The sequence below is a fragment of the Ischnura elegans genome, chromosome 11 (genome assembly GCF_921293095.1).
Source record: "Ischnura elegans chromosome 11, ioIscEleg1.1, whole genome shotgun sequence".
NCBI classification, from domain to species: Eukaryota; Metazoa; Arthropoda; class Insecta; order Odonata; family Coenagrionidae; genus Ischnura; species Ischnura elegans.
In genome coordinates this window covers 9,633,178-9,657,450 of record NC_060256.1, presented here as the reverse complement: position 1 = coordinate 9,657,450, position 24,273 = coordinate 9,633,178, and the positions used below count along the sequence as shown (strand labels likewise).

General features: G+C 38.1%; 1 long non-coding RNA gene across 1 annotated transcript; it reads right to left on the bottom strand.

Annotated features, from left to right (window-relative positions):
• Window positions 1-436: 436 nt before the first annotated feature.
• Window positions 437-23,772, bottom strand: LOC124168220. The gene is made up of 4 exons (XR_006866873.1): window positions 23,602-23,772; window positions 22,773-23,132; window positions 17,671-17,774; window positions 437-984 (listed from the first exon to the last, which is right to left on the bottom strand). It is a non-coding gene; the product is annotated as an uncharacterized LOC124168220 (long non-coding RNA).
• Window positions 23,773-24,273: the final 501 nt, after the last annotated feature.

Sequence of the window (24,273 nt, the reverse complement as noted above, 5' to 3'; positions counted from 1 at the left end):
CTTGCACTCAAAATCCCCAAAGCCTCGCATACACTCCACGACAACATCCAGGGGGTATCTTTGCACTTAAACCAAGTGAAAGTCCCATCCTGTACACTGCAATGGATTAGCGTGCATACTTAACCTTGGTTCAAAAAGCTAAAATTAACGCACGCATATAATCGCCTAGCCTTACGTTACGCAAATTAATCGGCCCAAACAGCCCAAATCAAAGCTAACACTCGCATTATCTTCTTGTCTTGGTCCTCTTCGGCCGTTGTCTTCCGACTTCTTTTCTTCAAATCCAGCGATGACTTGAATCTGTGGAGAGGTAGGATTAGTATGCACATTCAAAAATATACATGACACTCCCAAAACACAATCAAAAAAGCGGAAAAACACAAACAATTGCCACACTCACGCACTCACACACACACGCACCCCTACCTACGTTTGAGCTCATATTCTAAATAAACCATACTAAAGGTTTATAAGGCCTTTCATTTTAGTATTCATTTGGGGACCATACCTTAAGCGCTTTTTTCATCATTTTCTTTACCTTATTCTTGGCCAATCACCTTTGTGATTTTTTTTATTCACGTGATCTGGTACCAGTTATTATAACCTCTCATTAGTTGCAACCATTTACCCATGTGTTTATTTTTTATTCTCGAGTCAATTTTGACTCTTTGCATTTTGTTCATTTGATTGTCGTCACCACTGGTGTATCGCGGACCTTTGTACCTTGATTCATACCATGTGTTATTTTTGTGTTAATGTGAATGTATGTGTAAAGGAAGGATTCGTTTAAACCCAGGGCATTGCACAATAACATCACTCATCAGCCATAAACTCCTAGCGATGAAGAGCCTATCACTCCCCCCTCCCCTATCTTGGAAGATCTATTTCTTCCTTAAATTTCTTTTCGGCCGACGATTTGAATGTCTTCATTTGGTGATTTCACTTTTCGTTGCTTCGAAGACACTTTTTCCGTATCCTTTCATTCTGTAAAGAAAAGAAAATAGAATTCAAGTTAGTTTGTAAGTCCGACATTACCCAAGAGAACATGACCGCATTGGATGAAAATCTTGCTAGTCTATTGCTCAGAAGATTATTAATAAGTAAAAAGCAAAATTTAAGGTATTTAATAAAAGATATACATATATATATAGACAACTATATGTAAAATAAATTGAGTAATTTATACATTATTTGAAATAATGCCAATAATTAATTAATGGATGAGGTTTCTTTTTCTTTGGTGGGTTGTAAAGTTTGAGAAACTAATCTATACACATGAGCTAATTACAGGTCATAGGTGGAAGGAAGGAGGAGGTGGAAGAGAGTTGACAACCATTAGAAGTGGTCTGCAGGCAGAAGCTGAGGAAGTTCTTGGTAAAAGAAGAGTCGTTATGAAGAAACCATGGATTACGCGGGAAGTATTAGATCTCACTGAAGAAAGAAAAAATACAAGGTTGGGAAAACAGAGGAAGGACAGAATTGTCACAAGAGAGTAAGGAATGAAATATGTCGTAAAGCGCGGAAGGCTAGAGAAAAGCGGATGAAAAATATTTGTGAAGACGTACAAAACAGTCCTAAACATGAAAAGTAGAGGCCGCCTATAGGAAAGTGAGATACCACTTTAAGGAAAGATGTAATACCATTAGGGACAAAAACGGAGAACTAATGATTGAAAACGAAGACAAAGGGAAGAGATGGAAGGAATATTTGGAAGACTTGTACAAAGGAAGCAGCCTAGGAATGAAAGCTATCGAAAACAAGAGGGAAGTGGATACCGATGACATGGGAGCCCCAATTTTAAGGTCAGAATTTGATACGGCTGTAAGAGACCTCAGGATAAAGAAAGCCTCTGGCATTGATGATATTCCCGTAGAGCTAATTAAAAATGCTGGAGAGAAGACATTGAACCAGCTATACAAAATCATTAGTGATATGTATTTGACAAGTGAGATACCAAAGGACTTTGAGAGCAACATTATCATCCCAATTTCTAAGCAAAAAAGAGCAGAGAACTGTGAAGAATTTAGTACCATAAGCCTGACGTCACATGCCTCGAAGATACTGACAGGGATCATCTATAGATGAATAGAAAGAGGAGCAGAATAGCATTTGGATGAGGACCAATTTGGATTCAGAAAAAACCAAGGCACAAGGGAAGCAATATTGGCCCTTTAGACTGCTCATTGATAAGAGAATGGAAAAGAAAAAGCCAACGTTCCATGCGTTCGTGGACTTAGAGAAGGCATTTGACGACGTGGATTGGAGCACAATCCTTGGAATATAATGGAAATTGGGGTTCTTTACAATGACAGAAGAATAATCCACAGTTTATACAAAAACAAGTAGCGGTCATACAATCAGGGCCCAGCTGTGAAGAAACAAGAATTAGGAGAGGAGTGAGACAAGGCTGTGCACTGTCACCCTTAATTTTCAACGTTTGCATTGAGAAAGCCATTAATGAAATCAAAGAAAAGGCCTCGGTAGTGAATATCCAAGGAGAATAAATTAGCATGCTAAGATTTGCCGATGACACGGTCGTTATAGCAGAAACAGAAGGAAATATTATAATTAAATATTGATAAAATATTCTGATTAATATGGGTAGGGTAATGGTTAAATATCAACTGAAAATATGCACGAAGAAAACCAAGATCTTAGTATGCAGCAGAAGAGAAGAAGTCAAGACTAACATTAAAATAGGGAAGCAAAAACTGATAGAGGTGGATTAATTCAGTTATTTGGGAAGCAAGATAATTGGCGACGGGAGAAGCAAGAAAGAAATTATCAGCAGAATAGCCCAGGTGAAGAGAGCATTCCACAAAAAGAAGGACCTGCTTATAGCAGGAAACTTAAATATGGAAGTAAAGAAACAATTTATAAGAACCTACATTAGGAGTATGCTCCTATACGGAAGTGAGGCATGGACAATGGCCGCAGCGGAGAAAGCAAGGATAGAGGCCTTCGAAATGTGGTGCTACAGAAGAATGATGAAAATCAAATGGATCGACCGAGTTAGTAACTAGGGAGTCCCAAGAAGGGTAGGAGAGAAGAGAAGCCTCATGAAAACCTTAACAAGAAGACGGAACAACCTTATAGGCCACATCTTGAGACATGATGGCCTGATGAAGACAATCGTCGAGGGACAAGGGGAAGGCAAGAACGGAAAAGGAAGACCTCGAACAAAATATGTGGAGCAGGTAAAGATGGATGTGATAGAGAAGAAATACGTAGGTGTGAAAAGATTAGCTTATAGGAGAACTGAGTGGAGAGCTGCGTCAAACCAATCCTAGGATTGCAGACCAGTGATGATGAGATAAAATATTTAGATATGGAGAATAAACTACTGATACTAAGCCCGTTTTGGAAATAAAATGTGATAAATATAGCTCTCAAGTTTATATTGGCAAATTTTAAAGTTTTTCTAAAGAAGTTTATGCTTTTACGATGAGTGAGAATGATCAACAAACATTGAGAGTATGCAACCCGCGTGCCACCCAAATCGTCTGACTGGGGTGGCGCGCTCACTCTCGGTGCGATATCTCGGGAACCAAAGGGCAGAAATGGAAGATATTTGAGGTGATACATTACAAATGTCTAACGAGTCGTGGAACACAAAAAAGTGATAGACAAATTCGAGAGTGACATCACATTTAGTTATGCCCGAAAAACACCTAGAAATACCAAAATTTCAATACTTGCGATGCGAATAAGTGCGATACGGCACGTTTTCCCGATATCCGATGCAAAAATAATTTTCTTGACTTATTCACTCTTCAAATGGAACAAAACTTGGGGGCGTCCCAAAATAAATTCGAATTTTAAAAAAATAAGGACCACCCTAATGCAGCATTGTTTAAATTACGCATCCAAAATTAGAATTAAAAATCACATAATTTCAATAAAATCTGATCTAATGGGAATAAAATGAATTTAAGTATACCGGGACTAGCCACGGTGATAACTTTACGGGAGTCACCCGCAATGCACAATTGTGCGAAAAATCCACAGAGAAAAATCATTCGCCTTGACCGGGATTCGAACCCGGATCCCTCGATTTCCGGCCGAGGGAATAAAATGATCAAAAATCACAATTAACTAATAGGAGAATTTAAAGATCCACTGCAAGGTTAATATTGATCGTGGAAATTCGCTGGGACATCCATCACGTCTTACAAGTACAGGTACATCATTTCATTGATTAAGTAACACTACGTAAATTGTAGAATCAACACCTTAGGCTTTATAGCCCATTGTTGCATGTATAAATTAAATACATACGGATGAGATAGCATGACATCAGCTCTATAAAAGGGATACATCAGCTGCATATTGAGATATACCGAACTTCCTTCTCACGTTAAAAAACGGGCGAAATCAATAACAAGGTTGAAAAATGAATTTACCTTGTAAATATTTGACAATAAAAATAGTTGATAACCCAAGCCAACCCCAAAAAAAAGTACAGGAGGAAAGACGCTGAACAAGCTGTACAAAATCATTTATGAAATGTATTCGACAAATGAGATACCTATGGACTTGGAGAGAAATACTATAACCCCAATTCCCAATATAAAGTGTGAAGATTCTGCAATAGCCATAAATTAGGATTACTTCACAAACGAAGCCAACGCTGGTTCCACACTTTCAATACAGAATACTCAAGTTTTTCTCCTTTTGCGGGACCTAGATGAAATATTAATTCTCTTAAACAGCCGCGACAAACAAACACGTAAATGCATAATTGTGACGTACAATAATAACAAAATTATCTATGACTATCAAAATCTCAACCGTATAGGGATAATAAACGTAGGCATAGTTTTATGGAAGACCACGACTCACAGATGTCTTTCCCCTCAAAAAATATTCATTCCCGTTATACTTCGAAGGCCGTGCGTGTCCACGTTATTCCGAGCGAAACGGGAAACACTGGGATAACTTCGTTTAGGGTTTGCATTTTGGGAGTGGGAGGGGGTATTTGGTCACTCATGACCAGAGACGAATGTAGACCTTCGCATTTGAAATAAATAAGTCAAATGGGCTCCAAATCCAGTTCCCGTCGAGACAAGAAATTGCACGGCCTAATGCAAAAGCGAACGTGTAAAGAAAAATTCAGGGTGCAAAGCCGTGATGAACAAGAATAAATGAAAAAATAGAGCCTGTTTCAATTCTGTAATGAATGCAGGCCCAAGTGAGAAAACTTCATCAGCTGGATGATGTGAAATTTCATGCTCCGTGCTTAATTAAGAGAATCGGAATAAACATGCAACACAGGAAAGTAGGAAGGCATTGTTTCAGATCTCTTCGATCGCCGAGAGTCATTAAGTTACCGACAGTCAATACTCGAAAATCTCAACAACTACCCCAGACAGCACACATGCTACTGTATACATTAAATATACGTATACGTAGTGTATAACATGCGTATACAGTAGAAGATACACGTATACTGTATACGTATAAAAACCTTCTACCCACCATCTACCAAATGTATATAACGCAGCAAATGTCCTCCTACCACACATATACAGTATACGTATACAAGACATATATATATATATACAGTATACAAGACGTATATATGTATGAAAGCAGAAAAATAAGTTTCCATCTACGTTGAAAATTAATCCTTTATTAATTGCAAAGACACTTGATAGTAAATCGACTGCTTTATATCATGAAAATATCTCTTTTAAAGTTTCCCAACTTATTATCCTTGGAATTTAAATTAAAAGATATCGTATTGAAGTTCTATTGGGAAAATATCAACACACTGATTCCCTGTGGAAGAGGGGCATGGACAATGATAACAGCTGAGAAATCAAATGTAATTTTCGAAATGTGGTGATTCGGATGAATAATGAGGATGAAATGGATCGACCGAGTAGGAAATGCGGAATAAGCCAAAGCAGAGCACGAGAGAAGAGAATGAAAATCTAGTTAAGAGGACGGAACAACCTTATACGTCACATCTTAAGAGATGACGGCCTGATGAAGACAATCTTCGAGGAACAATTGGATGCAAAAGACGGAAAGGAATTACATCGTGTAAGATATCCGTAAGAGACGATAGAGAAGAGAGAAAACAAGTGTGTGAAATAGAAGAAAGAAGTAGGTGCGAAATGATTAGCCGACAGGATTAATTAAGCGGAGAGCTGCAAAAACCCAATGCTAGGATTGTTGACCAGTAATGTTGAGTTAGCATGATTCGTTAACAATTAAACCATATGTAGCTAAAAAATTAGTTGATTCAAAATATAATAATGTTAATAGATGGTAATTATTCATTTCTAAGCTTGTTATTTAACTAATGAAACATTTCTTTCCACACAGTATAGTTGTAATAATCTAAGTCGTATGCGCTGTTTTGCTTTGCCAAAAAACTGTTTCTACGATACTTCGAGTGTTGCACCGGTTTTGAGTGAGGAAGCAACACAACGGCGAACCTTTGCTCACTACTTTTTCAAGGAAGGCGAACAGACTATTTGAGAATGAGATTCAACAAAACTAAAGGAATCTTCGGCTCAATTTTCAACCAATCATAACGCACGACCATTGCTAACAGCAATTGGAAAATGGGACGGTGTGAATGACTGTTTAATTAACCGTTCACAGTCCAGTATTCCCATTTGAGAACACATTTCAAAAAATTCATGAAAATTATATTTCATATCAGTGGTTACTTTTATAGCTTTTATTATATAAATAAAGTATGGTGTATTTTTTTAAAGTTAATCGCATGACGTGTCGTTAATTATACCTTTTTAAAACTCCACCACTTTTATTACCACCTCCATAGTGAGTATTCTGTTTTTTTTTCGATACTTCTCTCTGCACTCTCTCTCCAATAACAAATGGTCATTTATTCAAAAGATCAATTTATATTATATTGTCAAACTTAGTTTTTTGGTCAAGTCAATATGCTTATTTTTCAAGCAATAGCAAATTTTGTGGCGTGTTCCCATTAGGGAATATCCTTGAAACGCATTTCAAAATATTTGTTCGGGTTTTCTTTCATAATATCTCTTAATTAGTCGTAAAATAAATAGGGTATGCAAAAGAATTTTAAAAACTCAGTCAGTAAGTTAGTTCGGTCTTTAAAAGGTTAAGGAAACGATGGGTCGAGCAATGACTCTTTTGGTTCCTGAAAACCTATCGCTTTACCTATCATTCTAAGGGATGGAAAAAATCAATCTTGTGATTCCAGCTTTCTGGATTCCGAATCAGGAGCTAACCTTGCAAACTAAAGAGATTTATTACTGACGTTTAGGCTAAATTTAAGTTCCGTAAGTGAACGAGTAAGATGATGCACAATTGATAGTGGAATGCACCTTAATACGATGCCAAGTGACGAGTTTTTTTCGGCAATTAATTGAAACCTCTCGCGGCTGACCTTTAAGCCACCGAGTGCGTCCACCGGGTTGCGGATGGTGGATCAACCTCTAGATATAAGCGAGGTTGGCTGCGATATAAGCGAGTTTACTTGTCAACTAAGCAGCCGTGGCATTCCGAGGTAGTTGTGAGTCTATCCCTGGGTAAGATAGGCCATCTAAATGATACATTATACCTGTGATGATGCTGTGATTTGGTGATGGAAGGCCGCCAACAATTATGCCTCGCATCACCCGGGAGAGAGGGCAGCAGCTCTTCTTCATATGAGTGATGGTGGAGATCACGGAGGTCAGTAAAGCGATACTCATTTCACTTCAGGCGTGATAACACTTACTTTAACGGCTGCAGTACTGCGATGTTGAAGGCAAGGGGAAATCACCACATTATTATCCCGAGGCGTGGAAGCTACTCCAACTTTAAATCATCTGACATGATGGAATTATCTCAGGTGAGAAATTCCGGATGTAAACTAGTGCCCCATTCGTATCACCGGGCGGGGACTACTCGAGAGGGTACATCGGTCAATTGTGATAAAGTTATGAGGATAGGTACATCGAACGAAAAATCACTTAGGACTTGCGGTAAGCTATAAAATCTTAAGGTAGAAATTAGTGATGGGTCGATTCCAAAATTTTATCGATTCCGATCCCGATTACGATTCTGACAATTCGATTCCGATTCTACCGATACCGATTCCATCGATTCTGACACCATAGACTCCAAGAAAAATAGTCAACAAGACTACCACTTAAAAAATATTACTCTGTGAAAGAATCAGTAGACAAAAGCATCTTTCATATCATCACTATGTAATTAAATTTCAAAACAGAACATACCTGAAAAGTGGTGTTACCTCATAGGTATTACTTTATAATATTAGCACTGATGTTTAAATTTAAAATAAAAGTATCTCCTTAAATATCTAACTTATATTGAAAATATCTTATCATTATCAATAATGTCTCACAGATTTAGTCTCCTTTTACAGACTTTAAATTTTTGCTCAGAAAGCAAAGCATCTTCACTCTGTCGGTATAAAGCCTGTTTCGTTTTACATCACATATTTTTCCTGCCGAACTAAAAAGTTTTTCACTGACCACAGTGGATGGTGGTATGGCAAGAAACCTTTTCTCTAATACTTGGATAGGAGATACAAATCTTCCAGTATATCCCAGGGAAGGAATTTGGTGGTGCATTCATGTCTGATAACTAAGCTTCCACTTCAGCTTCAACAGTGTTTGCCGTGGTGACTTTGGGAACTTTTCCAAATGCATCACTGTATCTTGACCATATACCAGTCACAGGATCCCTAGTCTGCATTTGCTCATTTGGAATATAATAGGGATGTGCAAGTAGTACTTTTTGATCTCGAGTCGAGTTGAAAATTACTCGCGAGTATCGAGATTTCGGAAAAATTGGAATTTTTATTAAAAATTATATCAACGATTTTCATGGATCTTGAATCTCCATGGAATTCAAGTGGACGAAGCGAACGAACTATAGAACTAAGCTTTAGTTTTGTAGAGCCAAAACAAATTCTATACTTCTCACGTCATTTAATCAACCTTAAAAACTCTTGTTTTTTTAAGTTCAAGAAATAAACTAAACGCTACAAATGAATATCACATCGGACGGACGCAGTAACAAAAAAAGCTAAAAGAGCCTTGTGAAGTGAAAACTCCCCTTTCCACGCGACTCACCTCGGCGAAGATGGAAAGGGAAAAAGGGTATCGGTTGCTGCCTTTCACGGAAACAGTTCATTTTTCTCTCTCTTAAGCATGCCGCCTTAATCTCTTCACTTTACTTTAATACCCGAGCCATATTTCTTATGCGCGGGATGGTTTCGAAAAATATCCAATCCTTAGTATTTTCACTCGAGTAATGCGCTAAATTGTCAAGTCAATCCATACATAATCCTTTTAACATCCTCAGTTTTGTGTTTTAAGTCAATGAAGACGATTATCCATGCTTTAAATGACGATTTTCAAGACTAAAGTTTTAAAAAATCTTGAAAAATCGGCCTTAGTTACCGAGCCTCAGAGTTCCGCGGCGTGTAGTTCAGCCTTGACGCGCGATTGAATAAATCGCTCTTATTTCCTTTGTCGCAAATTTTTTTCCAAGATTTCTACTTAGTACTCTTTAGATCTCCACTTAATATTGTGGTTCAAATTTTCCGAGTCATATTTTTCGTAAACGAAAGATAATGTCTACTTTATGTCAAATTTCACGAGAAAAACGGGTCGGCCATTTTGCGTTGTAAAACCAGAAAGGTGAGAGTCAAAATCTTCAAAAGTCATTGAAGGTATAGGCAAAGCACCAGATCAAAGGAATATTGCGTTTTTTATTCCATAAAACTCATACCAACGCAAAACCACTTGGATAAATTCAAAGATTTTTTGAGGACAAACGATATCTCGCGTGGCATTGAAAAATTGGTCATGTTTGGGCCACTGTATCTCACTAAAGGGTCGTATTTATGTAAAATGGCATATAAATCTATATCTGGTAATGATTTATGAGCATTTACGCTAATTTTCAAGACTCTATCCTCAAAAAGGTCATTTTGGACTCTTATTCCAGCTTTTTTCGATTTCGGGCCAGTGTGCGTCGGGTCGGAAGACGATCGATCGGCCGCCGCGGCTGGAGTAAAGGTATTTGGCGCCCACATCGACAACTATAGTGTATTCGGCAAACTGAAACTACCAGGCCAAGGCATTAGAATGACTTATCGCCTTTAAAAACTGTATTATTACATTAGTTCATGATAGCGTTTCCTGTCGGCATATTGCTGGACTTACTAGCCTCGAAAGCTCTGTAACCGTAACTACTCGACTCGGCATTCGTAATGCTACTCGAAACGCTTCGAGTCGAGTATCAACTACTCGACTCGAATTTTCGAGTACTCGCACACCCCTAGAAGATATGTGTTTTGTTATTACGATTACGGAAATTCAAATGACTGTTGGAAACGCGGTCGTATATAAATTTGTACTTTCAAGTATTACTGGAATCGGAATCGATTTTTCAACTTGGCAAGTACTCATTTTCGATTCCGGTTCTTGGTCGAGAATCGAGGAATCGAACCGACCCATCACTAGTAGAAATGTAAACATTGAATATCAACGTGCTAGGAATCAGCGAAATGAAGTTGCCTGAGGATGGAGACATTTGGAGTGGAAGCCATAGGATTATACACACATAATCCCTAAACGGTAATGCTAGGGTTGGAATAATGCTCACAAAGAGCGCCGGAATGCGTGTTAAAAACCTCCTACAGTACAAAAAATGATAGTTATGGTAAAGTTAGAGACTAAGCCGGTAAATACCGTAGTGGTACAGGTTTGCATGCGCACAACAGACTACGAGGACGAAGAAGTTGAACACGTCTACGATGATATCAGGGAAATAATCAAATGGATGAGGAGTGAAGAAAACATTACTGTTTTAGGTTATTGGAACGCTATCGTCGGCGAAGATCAGGATGAAAGAATAACCGGAGTATATGAATTAGGAAATCGAAATGATAGAGGGGAAAGGCTCCTGGAATTCTGCACAGAACACAAATTAGTGGTTGCCAATTCGCATTAAAGAATCACATGCGAAGAAAATATGGATGGAAGATACTAGGAGACAAAAGAATATTTGATCTAGACTATATTTTAGTGAAGCAGATGTTTAGGAACCATATAAAGGACTGTAAAAGCTACCCGGGGGCAGATATCGACAGTGATCATAATCTAGTGATGATGAAATGCCATCTGAAATTCAAGAAATTGAAGAAACCAGCGAAGAACGCCTGGCAAACTAAAGGAGCCAAAAAAATCAACAGGCCTTTGAAAAAGTAATGGAGAGCAAAATAGTATTAGATCAGACTGAAAAATCAGTGGAGAAAGCTGGACAAATATCAAAAGTGGGTTTCAGGAGGCCGCTAGAGAAGTTCTATTGAGAAGAAAATGTGGAAAGAAAAGGTCATGGATCACGGATGAAGTACGGAAGATTGAAGGTCGGAGAAAGCATAAGAATACGAATGCTGAGGAAGGACGGTATTGCTGCAAGAGAATAAAGAACGAGATTTGATGCAAAGCGAGGAAAGCGTGGATGAGAAACAAATGCGAGGACGTGCAAAATAACCTCGTACAAGGGATAAGTGGAAGCGGCCTATAGAATAATGAGGAACTATTTCAAGGGACGAATCCAAGATGTAATATCATAAGGGAAAAGAATGGATATATTCTAACTGAAAACAAAGACAAAGCCGAGAGATGGAATAAATATTTGGAGGAATTATACAACGGAAGCAAATTTAGCTAAAAAAATTATGTACTCTATGTAAAATATGTACTCAACAAGAGATTTTCCTAGTTACTTCGAGAAGAACATCATCATTCCCATACCCATAAACAAGAGAGCAAATGAGTGCGAAGACCTTAGGACCATAAGCCTGACGGCACAGGTTTCTAAGATTCTGACAAGAATCATTAACAAGAGAACAGAACGAAGAGCAGAAGAATTCCTGGATGAATACCAATTCGGGTTAAGGAAAAGCAAGGGCACAAGGGAAGCAATTTCGGCTCTTAGGCTGCCCATAGAGAAGAGTATGTAGATAAACCGAAATTCATATCATTTGTTGATTTAGAGAAGGCATTTGATAACGTGGAATGGAATTCAATGCTTAAAATTCTGAAAGAAATCGGAGTGTTCTACAAAGATCTTAGAATTGTTCTTAGTTTGTATAAAAACCAAGTAGGTATCTGTGATGAAATGTGGACCCAACGGTGCAGAAGCCAGAATATGAAAAGGGGTGAGAGAAGGGTGTGCACTTTCGCCCTTAATTTTTCTCTAATGTCTCTTTTAAAATTGAAAAAAAGTATTATAATTTCGGATTCGAACCCTTACAGAACTTCACCGCAACTACCATAAACCTTCTCGGCCACGGCGGCGCCACGTAATGGTAAGAGATAAAGGGTGAGTCCAAATATGAATCTAAAGATAAGAAAACCTCGCTACGGAGCAAAAGAAAACACTCCCAACGTCCACGGGGACGTGAAATACCTCAGCATTCCATCCGCTAATTTTAATTCTGATTGGGCTTGCGCTCCTGGAGTTTGACTCCAGCTTCGGTTGCTAGGTCGCGTCCAACTCCGTCCTCGTCGGCTCTTGGTGGCATACGAGTGAGGGATGCAGGTCGCTCTGTGTGCCAACCTCACAAGTTTTCACCGACCTGGCCCCACCAGTTAAGTAGGACTCGTGAGTGTCCCCATACTTTTGAAAAAGATAGTACGTTATCACTTTGTAAGAGAAGCTGTAGAATATAAGTTGCTTGAACTTCGGTGTTCTGCAACTGAAGAAATGAAAGCTGATAGTTTAACGAAATCTCTGAGAGCATTTAAAATTGAAAAACTTCGAAAAAGGTTTAGTTTAGCTCAAAATTTCACCACATGAAAATTGCTTCTTTTTGGGTTAGAAGTGTTTTCTGGTTAGGTGGAGATGTTGCATTTTAAATCTGTTATGCGTAGGTAACAAAAAACCCACTTCTACATACTGACAGCACTATTTACATGTAGTTGTGCAAGTTCTCCCGCGAAGCCGAGTCAGTCAGTCTATTCCCTGGCTCACTACAGAGCAGATGTTCTTGAATTGAATTCATTTAATTTTTACGAGGTGATATAAGCCTCCAATGCAGGGCGAACTTTTTAAGGCTGAAATCCCAAGAGGGTGAACTATTTGAGGATGTTTTCTAAGTAAATCAGTCGATATAAGCGATGGAGCTCCGAAACGTCCTCCCTCAACGAAATATCTTCGGCCCAACGCAATAGTCTTTGAACTGCAAAAACCAATCAGTAGGTTTACCTTTAACTTTCAATTAGGAGTAACTCTATGTTACCATTCATGTTAAATAAAGGGATCTGTGGCTGAATTGAAGGAATAACTTTGTTTTGGTTGGTTAAAGGATACGATAGAGAACAATGAGAGATACAAAAAAGGCCTTTGTATATGTTCAGGTTGATAACTTCTCCCTTCACGTAGTTATAGCGTATTACTGTGTTATCTTCGGGTATAACAGCGTTATCGCAAATACATAGATCAGAAAAGGAAAAAACTCGTGGAAAATTGGAAAAAGTATTGTTGAAAACGATTCATAAGGATAGCGATTGATATTTGTTGCAGCTTGTGATTTCTATGCTAATACAATTGAGTATTCAAGTAAAAAATTACTCACGATGCGAGGTCGACAACTAATATTCCTTCCATCACGAGAGGGGGATGACAGCGGCTCTTCTTCAAATAAGTAAAGGCACAAGCAGAGGTTATCATTAGAGCGACACATTTTTCACTGCAGGCGTCATGATTTCAATTTTTTAACGGCTAAATTACTGCGACGCAGAAGATTACGGGAAGCCACCAAAATTATCCCATAAGGCCTTCCCACTACACTTATTACAAACATTATGGTGTCATCTTTAGTAAAATATTCCTCAGTTATCCAAAAATAGTCCCCCATTGGAATTTCAGGGAGGGGACTATGCGAGGGAGCACATCGGTCAAATGCGATTAATTTTCTTAAAGATAGGAAAATGAAACGAGAGAACTCTTCCAAGTTAGACGGTGCAGCCTCCAACGATGTCCGAGTCACTTCTGGCGTCCCTCGGGGTAGTGTCATTGGCCCACTCCTATTCCTTCTTTGTATAAACGACATTGCTGAAGTAGTACACAGTAAGCTACGATTCTTTGCAGACGACGCTGTAGTTTACAGGGGACTCCGTTCCACTAGAGATAGGGATGAACTAACGAACGGCCTTGCTGCTATCCAAGCGTGGTGCGATGCATGACAGAATTAAATTTGAAAAAAACGCGTAGTAATGAATTTATGGAGGAAGAATAACTCCCTACAACATAACAACATAGCTATATCATTCAGGGAACCCATTAAAAGCAGTTGCATCAGTAAAACATCTAGGAGTTATACTCAAGAATGATCTGTTGTGGAATAAACAAATTCGGGAAATAACCGGTCAAGCTAATCGTAAAATGGGTTTTGTTAAAAGAATATTGGGGAACAGCGACGACAAAGTGAGAGAAATTAGCTACTTTTCCCTCGTTAGACCACATTTGGAATACGCTGCCAGTGATTGGGACCCTAATGAAAAAGGCTAAATAACAGAGTTAGAACGCATGTAAAGGAGAGATGCTTGGTATGTAAAAGGTCCTTACGATAGTCTTTTTAGTGCAACTGACCTCTTAGATGAACTCGGATGGGAACCTGTCAGATCGTTGATTGAAAAATAGACCAAAACTTTCAGATAAATTCAGAGAGCTTTTCTAACAAAGTTAGTCATATCTTTCGAACGCCAAAATACTACGGAAGATCAGATCATATAAATAAAATAAGAGAGATAGATTGTAGAACAGACAGATTAAGAATGTCATTTTTTCCACGATCAATAAGATATTATAACGTCAGCGATAGAACTCATAAATAGATTAGATGACATGTAGTGTAGTCTACAAACTTAAGAAAAACTTAATGCATGTATCTTAATTTTATAATTATTTCTAACAGGATATGGTAATTTTTAGTATGAGTGACGTTTTTTCGACCCCGTGGTGTGTGTGTGTGGGAGTCCAATTGCATGCTGGTGATTGATCACCCAATGCCAAACACCCTAGACGTGGATAGCAGGGAATTATGTAGATGTAGAAGTTTCAGAAGGTCCGAAAACCTGAAGGTGGAAATTCGAAGAATGATCCTGGACGCATTAGGAATCAGCGAAATAAAATGGCCTGAAGTGTGAGACGTGTGGAATGGAAGCAGCAAAACAATACACACAAGATTGCAAATCGGTGGTGATTAAATGGGCATTGTGCTAAGTAAGAGAGAAGATTAAATGCTACCTACAGTTCAATGAAAAGTTGGCAATGGTCAATAAATAAGCCAAAACCAAAAACTACTGCATCTCCGAAGGTTGGTAAGCCTACACAAAATTGCCAGAGGGTGCAGAAGAGGAGCAAGTAAATCAAGACATCTCATAAACCAGCAATCAGGTAAGAGGTGAATTAAATTTTATCACTCTAGGTGAAAGTAATTGTATCATCAGCGAAAATCATTACGAGAGAAAAGCCAGGAAACGGTAATTATGTAAGCAAAATTGAAGATTACACAAAGCTAAAGCTAGTAGTTGCGAACACAACATTAAATAATCACAGCCAAAAGAGTTACACAAGGTAAATGCCAGTAGAAATGAGAGGATTATTAGCTGATTAAATTCTAGAAAAAGAAAAGATTCAGCAACTTGGAAAAGGACGGCAAAAGTTACCGTAGAATATGACCGACATTAGTGGCTATAACTTAATAGAGATGCATTGGCACCTAAAATAATATAAGAAAACCAAGCATAAAGCTGTAAAATCATTTAGCATGTAGCAAATTTAAACAAACTCGGTATCAAGTGTAATTTAAGGAAGTAGGGGATATCAAAACAGCATCGAAGGTGGCCGAGAAATCAGAGGAAGAGAGTTTGAAAAACTTTTATAGTGTGCTAAAGGAAGTGGTTGAAGAAGTTCTTTGCAGAACGATAACCATCAAAATGGATCATGCAAAAAGTCTTGGATTACGTCGAAGACACTGCGAGAAAACGAAAACTGAGGAATTCTAAATGAGGACAAGAAAAGAGATTAGTTGCAAAGCCAGAGAAACGTGGACGAGGAATAAATTCGAGAGCGCACAAATACTTTATGTACATGGAAAAGCAGAATCTGCATCAAGGATTGCGAGGAACCACTTCTAATAATGAGCGTTAGAAGATATGCGCAAAGCAGGCCGACTTATAAGTAGTACGAACCAATCGAAATGGATATCGAGTCATAATTTGACGTAACAGTAGCGTGTATTGGAATTCAATGCTTAGAATCCTGAGGGAATGTGGGGTGCTTAACAATGACAGATGAATCATCTGTAATTCGTTTAAGAGACCAAGTAGGGGTGATAAAATTAGGACTTGGATAGGAAGACTCAAGCATTAGGAACGGCATGAGAGTCTTAATGGTATGAATATCCTCGAGAGAAAACTGACAGAGGCTTACGGAAAATTAAAAATATCCTCGTAAAGATGGGTAGGAAAATAACGAATACCATTTTAAAATCATCAAGAAATATTACAGTGTACCTACCAAACGACAAAAAGTCAAGATCAGCATAAAACTAGAGAAACAGACATTGGAATTGGTCGACCAGTTATACTATTAAATTTACCAGCAATGAATGAAGCAAGAAATAAATAATCAGTATAATAGCCCGGGAGAAGAGAAATTTTCAGACAAGTAAAGGATAAGCTCAATTAAAGAAGCAGGAGATTTGAGCATAAAGTAAGGAAATAATTCACTATAACTTAAAATTCAAGATTAGCATAAAACTAGATAAACAAACTGGTGGAAGAGGTCGGCCAGTTATAGTATTTGGGAATCATAATAACCAGCGATGAAAGAAGCAAGAAATAAATACGTAATCAGTAGAATATCCCAGGCGAAAAGAACTTCTAAGACAAGTAAAGGATCAGCTCACTTAAAGGAGCAGTAAATTTTAGCATAAATTAAGAAAACAATTCATCAGAACCTACGATTTGTGTATGCTACTCCATGGTAGTGATTCATGGACAACGACAGAATCACTACCATGGATAGTCCGATTGAGAAATGCGGAATTCCTCGGAAGAGCGGGGAAAAAATAGAAGCATAGTGAAAACTTAAGAGAAGAAAGATTATTCTAAGCGGACTTATTTTGAAGCATTTATCTTGGTGGTCTGATGAAGGCAATCCTCGATGGACAAATGGATGACAAGAGCGGAATAGGAAGGCCTCGGATATAGAATATACGAATTCAGAAATAAAATGAAGGATGTGAAAGAGTATTTGAGCGATTCCATTAGCCTCAACGTGAAACCATTAAATATAAAAATGTAATCACTCAAAATTAACGCGAGCTAAGTAACCTAGTAAAATTTTTCTTTCCTCCCTCATAGCTGCCTTCATAGGTATCATAGTCACAAAGGGCCATACAAATTAACAGCTGGCTATTCGTGGCATAAAACACTATTAGAAAAAAATGATGAAATATCTTAAAAAATTATTAAAAAATTATCACAGATGTTATTTTTTGCAACCTTTAAACTATTTGGTTTAGACGTGGTAACTAAGAGACGAAAAGAGAAACAGATGACGTATGCATGGGAATATTTAAAGATCTATCAAATAATTTTCATAAAGAGAATGATATTGACTCACCATGTTTCTTCAGTCTTCTACTTCCTTGGTACCTCATCGAAATTCCCCATTTAACCCCACGCATTTCACGGAATTCATCCGCTATCCCCATATTATTCATGAACCTGAAAAGAAAATTCGCATTAATGGCTGGCAATATTCACGCGTTACATGTTTACAGTTAACAAGGAGCATAATTACCACAAATTGTCTTACTAATGACCTCAAAGGCGAAATATGTGAAAAATATAAATTCCAAACGAAGTGCTTTAAATCGAATCATGATCGCCAGTATTCTCTTCCTTTTACTCCTCATCAATAGTAGATGACCAATAATTGCAGAGCGGTTTCGGGGTGGCAGTTCAACACCTTAACTAAATTAGTTGACAGCAAATTCCTAGGCTTGAATATCAAGGGTTTTTCTAAATGCCCCTTATAACCTGTAGAATAACTCACTAATAAAGTACCAACAACTGAAAATCATAAAAATGCGAATAAGAGATATCTGGCAACTGAAGCAATCACGGATAGAAGCATCATTTTGAAATTTCAGGTTCTCTCGTAATCTTTAACGAAGCAGTGTGGCCAGCATGGAATACACTGTTCTACGTCTACTGTTAATACCTCTCATTTACATTTACAGCGATAAAATTCATAAGATTGACGTTCGTTAAAAAAGTCACTAAGCTACCGGAGTACTTGAATTAAGCTACCGGATTGCCGTAAGGATGATAAGTCCTATATTGACACCTTAAATCCTGTATTGACACTTTGAAGTCACAATGAATGTGAAGATAAAACTACTCACAGGTTACTTAATCATTCCAAATATCGCCACTCCATAACATAGTGCAAGTTACAGATATTGCACTCGGAAGCAAATACACACGAACTTCAACGAAAGGGGGTTCAATAAAGTTGAATAATTGAGTATCTGTCACATAAAACCGCTGTGGCATCAAATCAAGCATGGCATTTCGTCCATTGCCGCAACACTTTTCATCGAAGGAATTATTTCCATTCAAAATTCACAGGATTGAAAGCACGATTTTAATCGGAGAAGACGTTTCCCTATCACTCGCGTGCCTTAAAAAAATTACTCTGAAACTTATTTCAACTTCAAGTCCAATTCCTCACATGGCATCAAGTGTTGGAACGTGAATATGGTCGGCGTTATAAAAATCGTTCATTCAAAATAATAACCACTATGATCACAATTACTTAATAAAGTTGAATAATACAGCATTTACGAATTATTCCTCCACTTCAGAGAATTGGAAGTACATTGAAAATAATACTAGGAAATTATCACTCAAGGAATACTTTAGGCACTCACCTCTTAACCCCATGAGAGCTCGCCGCGAAGTGAAGTCCAAAAACTGAGGGAGGGGGACTCCTGGTACTCCGTCAGGCGCGTGACGTAAGCAATTGACGTCACGATGGTTTTGTAAATATTTCTTTTTAAGGAAACGAAAAACCTATAAACTGCGAAATATCTTAGATGTTGGGCTATTTAAAATTATTCCAGTAAAATACATTAATAAACACGTTGATATTCTATATTTTAAATAAAAAATATACCGCGCGGAAAACCAATAAAACGATTAACCAATAGGATTTGTGCACAAGTTAGCACAAAAATAGCGCGGAATTTCTTTAAAAGCCAACGGTCGCAACACACGTGATCAAGCTTCCAGAATGTTCTAGTCTTCTACGGAGGTCAATGGGTACGTTTTCAGAACACGTAATCGCTTTACGAAAAACGATACATTAGACTTTCAACGATATTCATTCAACTGTCGCTTCTAATCCAGCACTTCCCCTCCCCCCCCCCACTCAACGAAGAATGCGCAACACAGCCCAGTTCGTCACCAACCGTCCATGCAGCAGAATCATGTTTTTGCGAGTTTTAAATTTATAAAATTAATTTTCCAAACTATTTCAGCCGTTTCTTCGTTCGTTGAAGTCACTATTTCTTTCCGAGGAAATGAGAATGGAGAGCGGTGACAAAGAAGAAATGGAGCATTATTGATAGAGGTAAGTGAGAACAAGTATTTTTATGGTATAAGGGAACAGATGTTGTAATTTTAGTCATATAACGATAATACTCACGAAGTAGCATGTCACTAATATGGCTCATGTAAAATAATTGAATACGAAAGTGAGTGGCATAGATAAGCAGTGTACTGATATTTACTAAGTTCATGTACTTTAAGAACATTTCTAAAGGCCGTTTTACACGGGGCACGGAACTGCGCAGATTAGAGCTTCATTTATTTCTAAAATGGCGTGGAAAAGCGCGGATGCATGTACGAAATTAGAACAGGGGCTATTTTGCCGTCTCGCATCCACGCATTCTCGCGTGTGTTCTAGCAATTCACCGCTTTACACGACGGGATTTTGATTTGCATCTTCGCACGTACGTCAGACTGCGCAATTCCGTGTACCGTGTAAAATTGCCTTAATCCCACTATGCGATATTCACAAGAGCGAGAAGTACATTTGTGTTCCCATTAGTGATTTAAAAAAAACTCCCCTTCACAATTCACTCAATTGTCATTGATGTATGGTCGATTTAAGTATAAATACATTAAAATTGAACGAAAGCCACATTGAACATTAGTATCTTCCATTCAATTCAAGGATCGTATTCATCTCTTAGGGATATAACTGACCAATTTTCCTTCAGATATACGTATAATTTCGGTGGCAGAGATTATACGAAACGGAATTATTCTATCGATTTTCCAGATGCGAATGTGTTATTCGATATTCTCATAACTGCTTCTTAACGTCCAATCGCAGATGAAATTTCAAATGACATCCACAATTATTTGTTGCCTTGTTAACAGTGAAACCTATACCGCGCCAAAACCGAACTCTTAATAGCAATCACTGTCTCCAATCTTACCAAGAATTTATGCTGTTGAATTCAGTCAACAATGATCTTCCACTATGCCACAGATTTCGCTAAAGCTTTCTACGCCTTGTTGCATCTGTTCATTCATAATGCCGTAGGTTAGTACCTTGCACACTTTTATTGCCCTCAAAATGGTGTCACTAGTATAATTATGCCATAAGTCTCTCATCTGAATGTCGATGACATTAATAACCCTTGAATGAAATGTAGTAATAACATAGTAGTATTTATTTTTCTGGTCATTCGCAGATTCGTTTCCCAGATAGCCATGCTCAACTCAAGCGATGTCTTGGTTGAATATCCTGATGCCGTCATCATCCTAGATAAGGGATTGCTCAATGGTTCATCGGAAGCAACACTGCAGCCTCTACAATTAACTGAAGAAATAATTTACCAGCGAAAGCTGCTAGTAAGGAAAATTTGAGGAGTGACTGATGGAATTGATTTCTTTCCGTGAAGGCAGTCAAAATTCTTGGTCTTCATCATCGAATCTTACTGCAGGTAAGCCATATCGTCATCATTTTTATTAACCAGTTTATCATCACTAAAATTTATTTTCGTTGATATATTAGTCTTTGTTATTATTTAATAGTAGAATTACTGGCAACTTGAGTAGCTTTAAGCCTTTTTTTAAATAGTTAGAAAGTTTGGTTAAATTTTCCACAAAAAATAACCATTGTCAGCTACATCTAATTGTTCACATTAGAAGCCGCTAAGAGCCTATAAGATGTTCTGAGGTTATAGCGGCTAATCGTAGGAGAGTTCGTAAGCGATCAACAAAGCCCCATTTCCACAAAAAAATGTTGCATGCTGCAAGAAAAAGCAGTCTGAAAAAAATTCTATAGATTTCAGCTTCAGCGTTCTCCAAGTTCATACCGCGGTCACACCTAATACAGAGATTTTCAATTACTAACTGCTAACTTAACGAGTAAGTGGATTTTAATGAACGCGTTTTGCATGAGAATTTTGATGAATGTTTCGCCAGTAATTAAGACCGAGCCTGTGATGTTTGCTTATCAATATAGCGCATTCAATAATAATATAGGTCGTAGTCCACTAAAATTGAAGAGAGAGCCTTCGCCTGCCTCTAAACCTTTAAACATGAGGGAAACTGACAACACTTTTGCCGAAAACTTGGATATTCTGACGAAAATTTATGAGTTTAAGAAATACACTAGGAAAGTTTTCTCTGGTTTTACTTCAGCTATCAAACGGTTTAAAAAATTTCAATTGCCATGGACCAAGTGAAGCAGAAAAATATGGGGAGGAGGTTTAACTTTGATAAACACAAGAAAGAAATAAATACGGCCGAAATTTTGTGTCTGAATAAATGGCTTGCGTTGCGTCGAAGAATTATACGGCATGCAAAGGATCTAGTGAAGGTATATCCTGAACAATCCAATGAGAAAAAGCTATACAACAAATATAATCATAATTTAGAAGGTGAATTCGGTCGAGCGGTTGTGGTAATTCCATTGAATTCATGTCATTCACAAGAGAAAAAATTCTCTTAAGGCTGAGAGCATTATCCAGCCATCACCATACGTGGTGAAATGGGAGAAAGACGCGGTCAAATGCGGGCATGGCCGCCGCGATCATTGCTTCACGCAGGTTTACAAGTTCATGTGTCAAGAGCGCAGTGGGAAGAGGGAAAGGAGCTATGAATTTCCCCCGACCAAAAACGTCTCCAACCCAATGTTCCCATGTGGTGACTCGGATGTTCTCCTCTATCACACCCTATTTTCACTCGATACGTACTTCCTTGAGAATTTTGTCTGCAATTAACTTGCTCTTACAGACACCTTAATGGAGTTTAAACTACTAGGACTGACGCATGAGAGCAGTTAAATTTAAGTATTATGACATGGCGAAGTTTATTATTCATTCAATTAATTCGTAATTCAGCTAAGTCGAGCCTGTGAAAATTAATGGCCGAATCACCCGATCATGAAAAGACAATAATTGTATTTAATACCGATTGGATTAATCTGAAAATAATTCTTTTTTTAGTTTATCCCGCTATATTACAAAAACGCTAGTCTCAGCATTCAAAGAAAATTTCGCATTTTCAAAAAGACCCCACATTGTTTCAAAGAACTTTCCTTCTCGCCAGAAAAAGAGGGTGCTAAAACCAGTTTTTTATTTAACATAAAGTTCTGAAAAAATGCCTTCACACATAATGCGAGAGGAGAAGGCTCCCTACCTTTCATCCGACGACACATCCATCGGCGGCAGGGCTCAGCTGTCCATCGGTGATTCCCCAAAATGCACATATTCACCAACACTTCACATTCAACACACAACTGATAATGAATTTTTTGATGCACGTTTGACACTTTCACTTCACTGAATATTAAGATAATCACTCGTTCCTGCCCTTCAGTAACACAACAGATAGCTTCACATTATTTCCACGAGACATGCACACTGCTTACAGTATGACCGATGAGAATACTCCATGGGTTGAGGCAAAGCCTTCACAGAGATCGTTGAAAGTTTCATTTTAAGCTTGTACCTTCATTCAATTTATTCATTGACTTATTCACTCCAACTTTCGTAGAATCTAAAATAAAACAAGGAATAGGCCTTAATCTCTAACACAAAACATTTGTATTGATGACACTATAGGTACCTCTAATCATACGTCAAGGAGGAATTATGACAGCGGAAATGAATGCAATGCATAACGATTCAAGCCATTCTTAAAGGCCTGGATTCATGATAGTGTTACTAGTGCAAGTTAATGCTCATTTCTGAAAATTTATAATGGAATGAAACATATGCGAATGCGTGAACCAAATTCATGAATTTATACATAAACTTGTACGAGGTAATAGTCCTTGCTATTAGAGACAGATTTTGATGATAGTTTAAAATAACATGAAAAGCAAAAACCAAGAATATGGGTACAAAAACTCATTAATTTTGACCAAATCCTATTGCCAAAGTATGTTGCCTTCTTGTTCAAAAATTATGATTTAATACGTACAAAAAGCATATAATAATAAGATATTTACGAGCATAGAACTTACCAGTACTCTTCAGCGGTAGATCTTGCAGCTCTCAACGCTATCTGAACTGATTTGAGACTAAAACTGCACTACGAGAGAGCGGGGACTAAGGGGAAAATCCGAAGTGACGCACTGCTTCTAACTTGCAGCAATGAGAGGTAATGGATGGTAGGGAATTACTAAGGATATCGAGGGAGGTTGCCTGGCACAAAAAGCCCATTAGAGAGTCAAAATTGTTGGCCTTGATTTTGAGTGCATCACGAAGGCGGTCGGGAGTGGTTCGGTTTGCGCGTCGTTGGGTGGCGCTGGTGGTTAGGGGGAGGCAATAAGAGAGAGCGTCGGAGGGGAGGGGGAAGGGCGCCACCCTCAACACAAAAAAAGACCCTGTATCGTGACGTCACATGTTTAGTTTTAGGACAATGTTTGGAGCGCCACTTCTGCTTGCAGAGAAGTTTTAGTTCCCTTGCTCTTTTCGTTTTCCTCGGTTATTCACCGGAAATATTACATTTGCGAAGGAAGATAAAGGAACTCAGAAGGAGATGTTGCAAATTGATCATTCTTTTTCGATTTATGTCGGATTTAATGATTATTTCACGAGCATTTACTGTGTACTTGCCCCGGTTTTCTCTGTTGGCTCGTATTGTGCGTATTGTAAGACTTCCTGTGCTAGCAGTTGCGGTGGCCTAGTGGAGT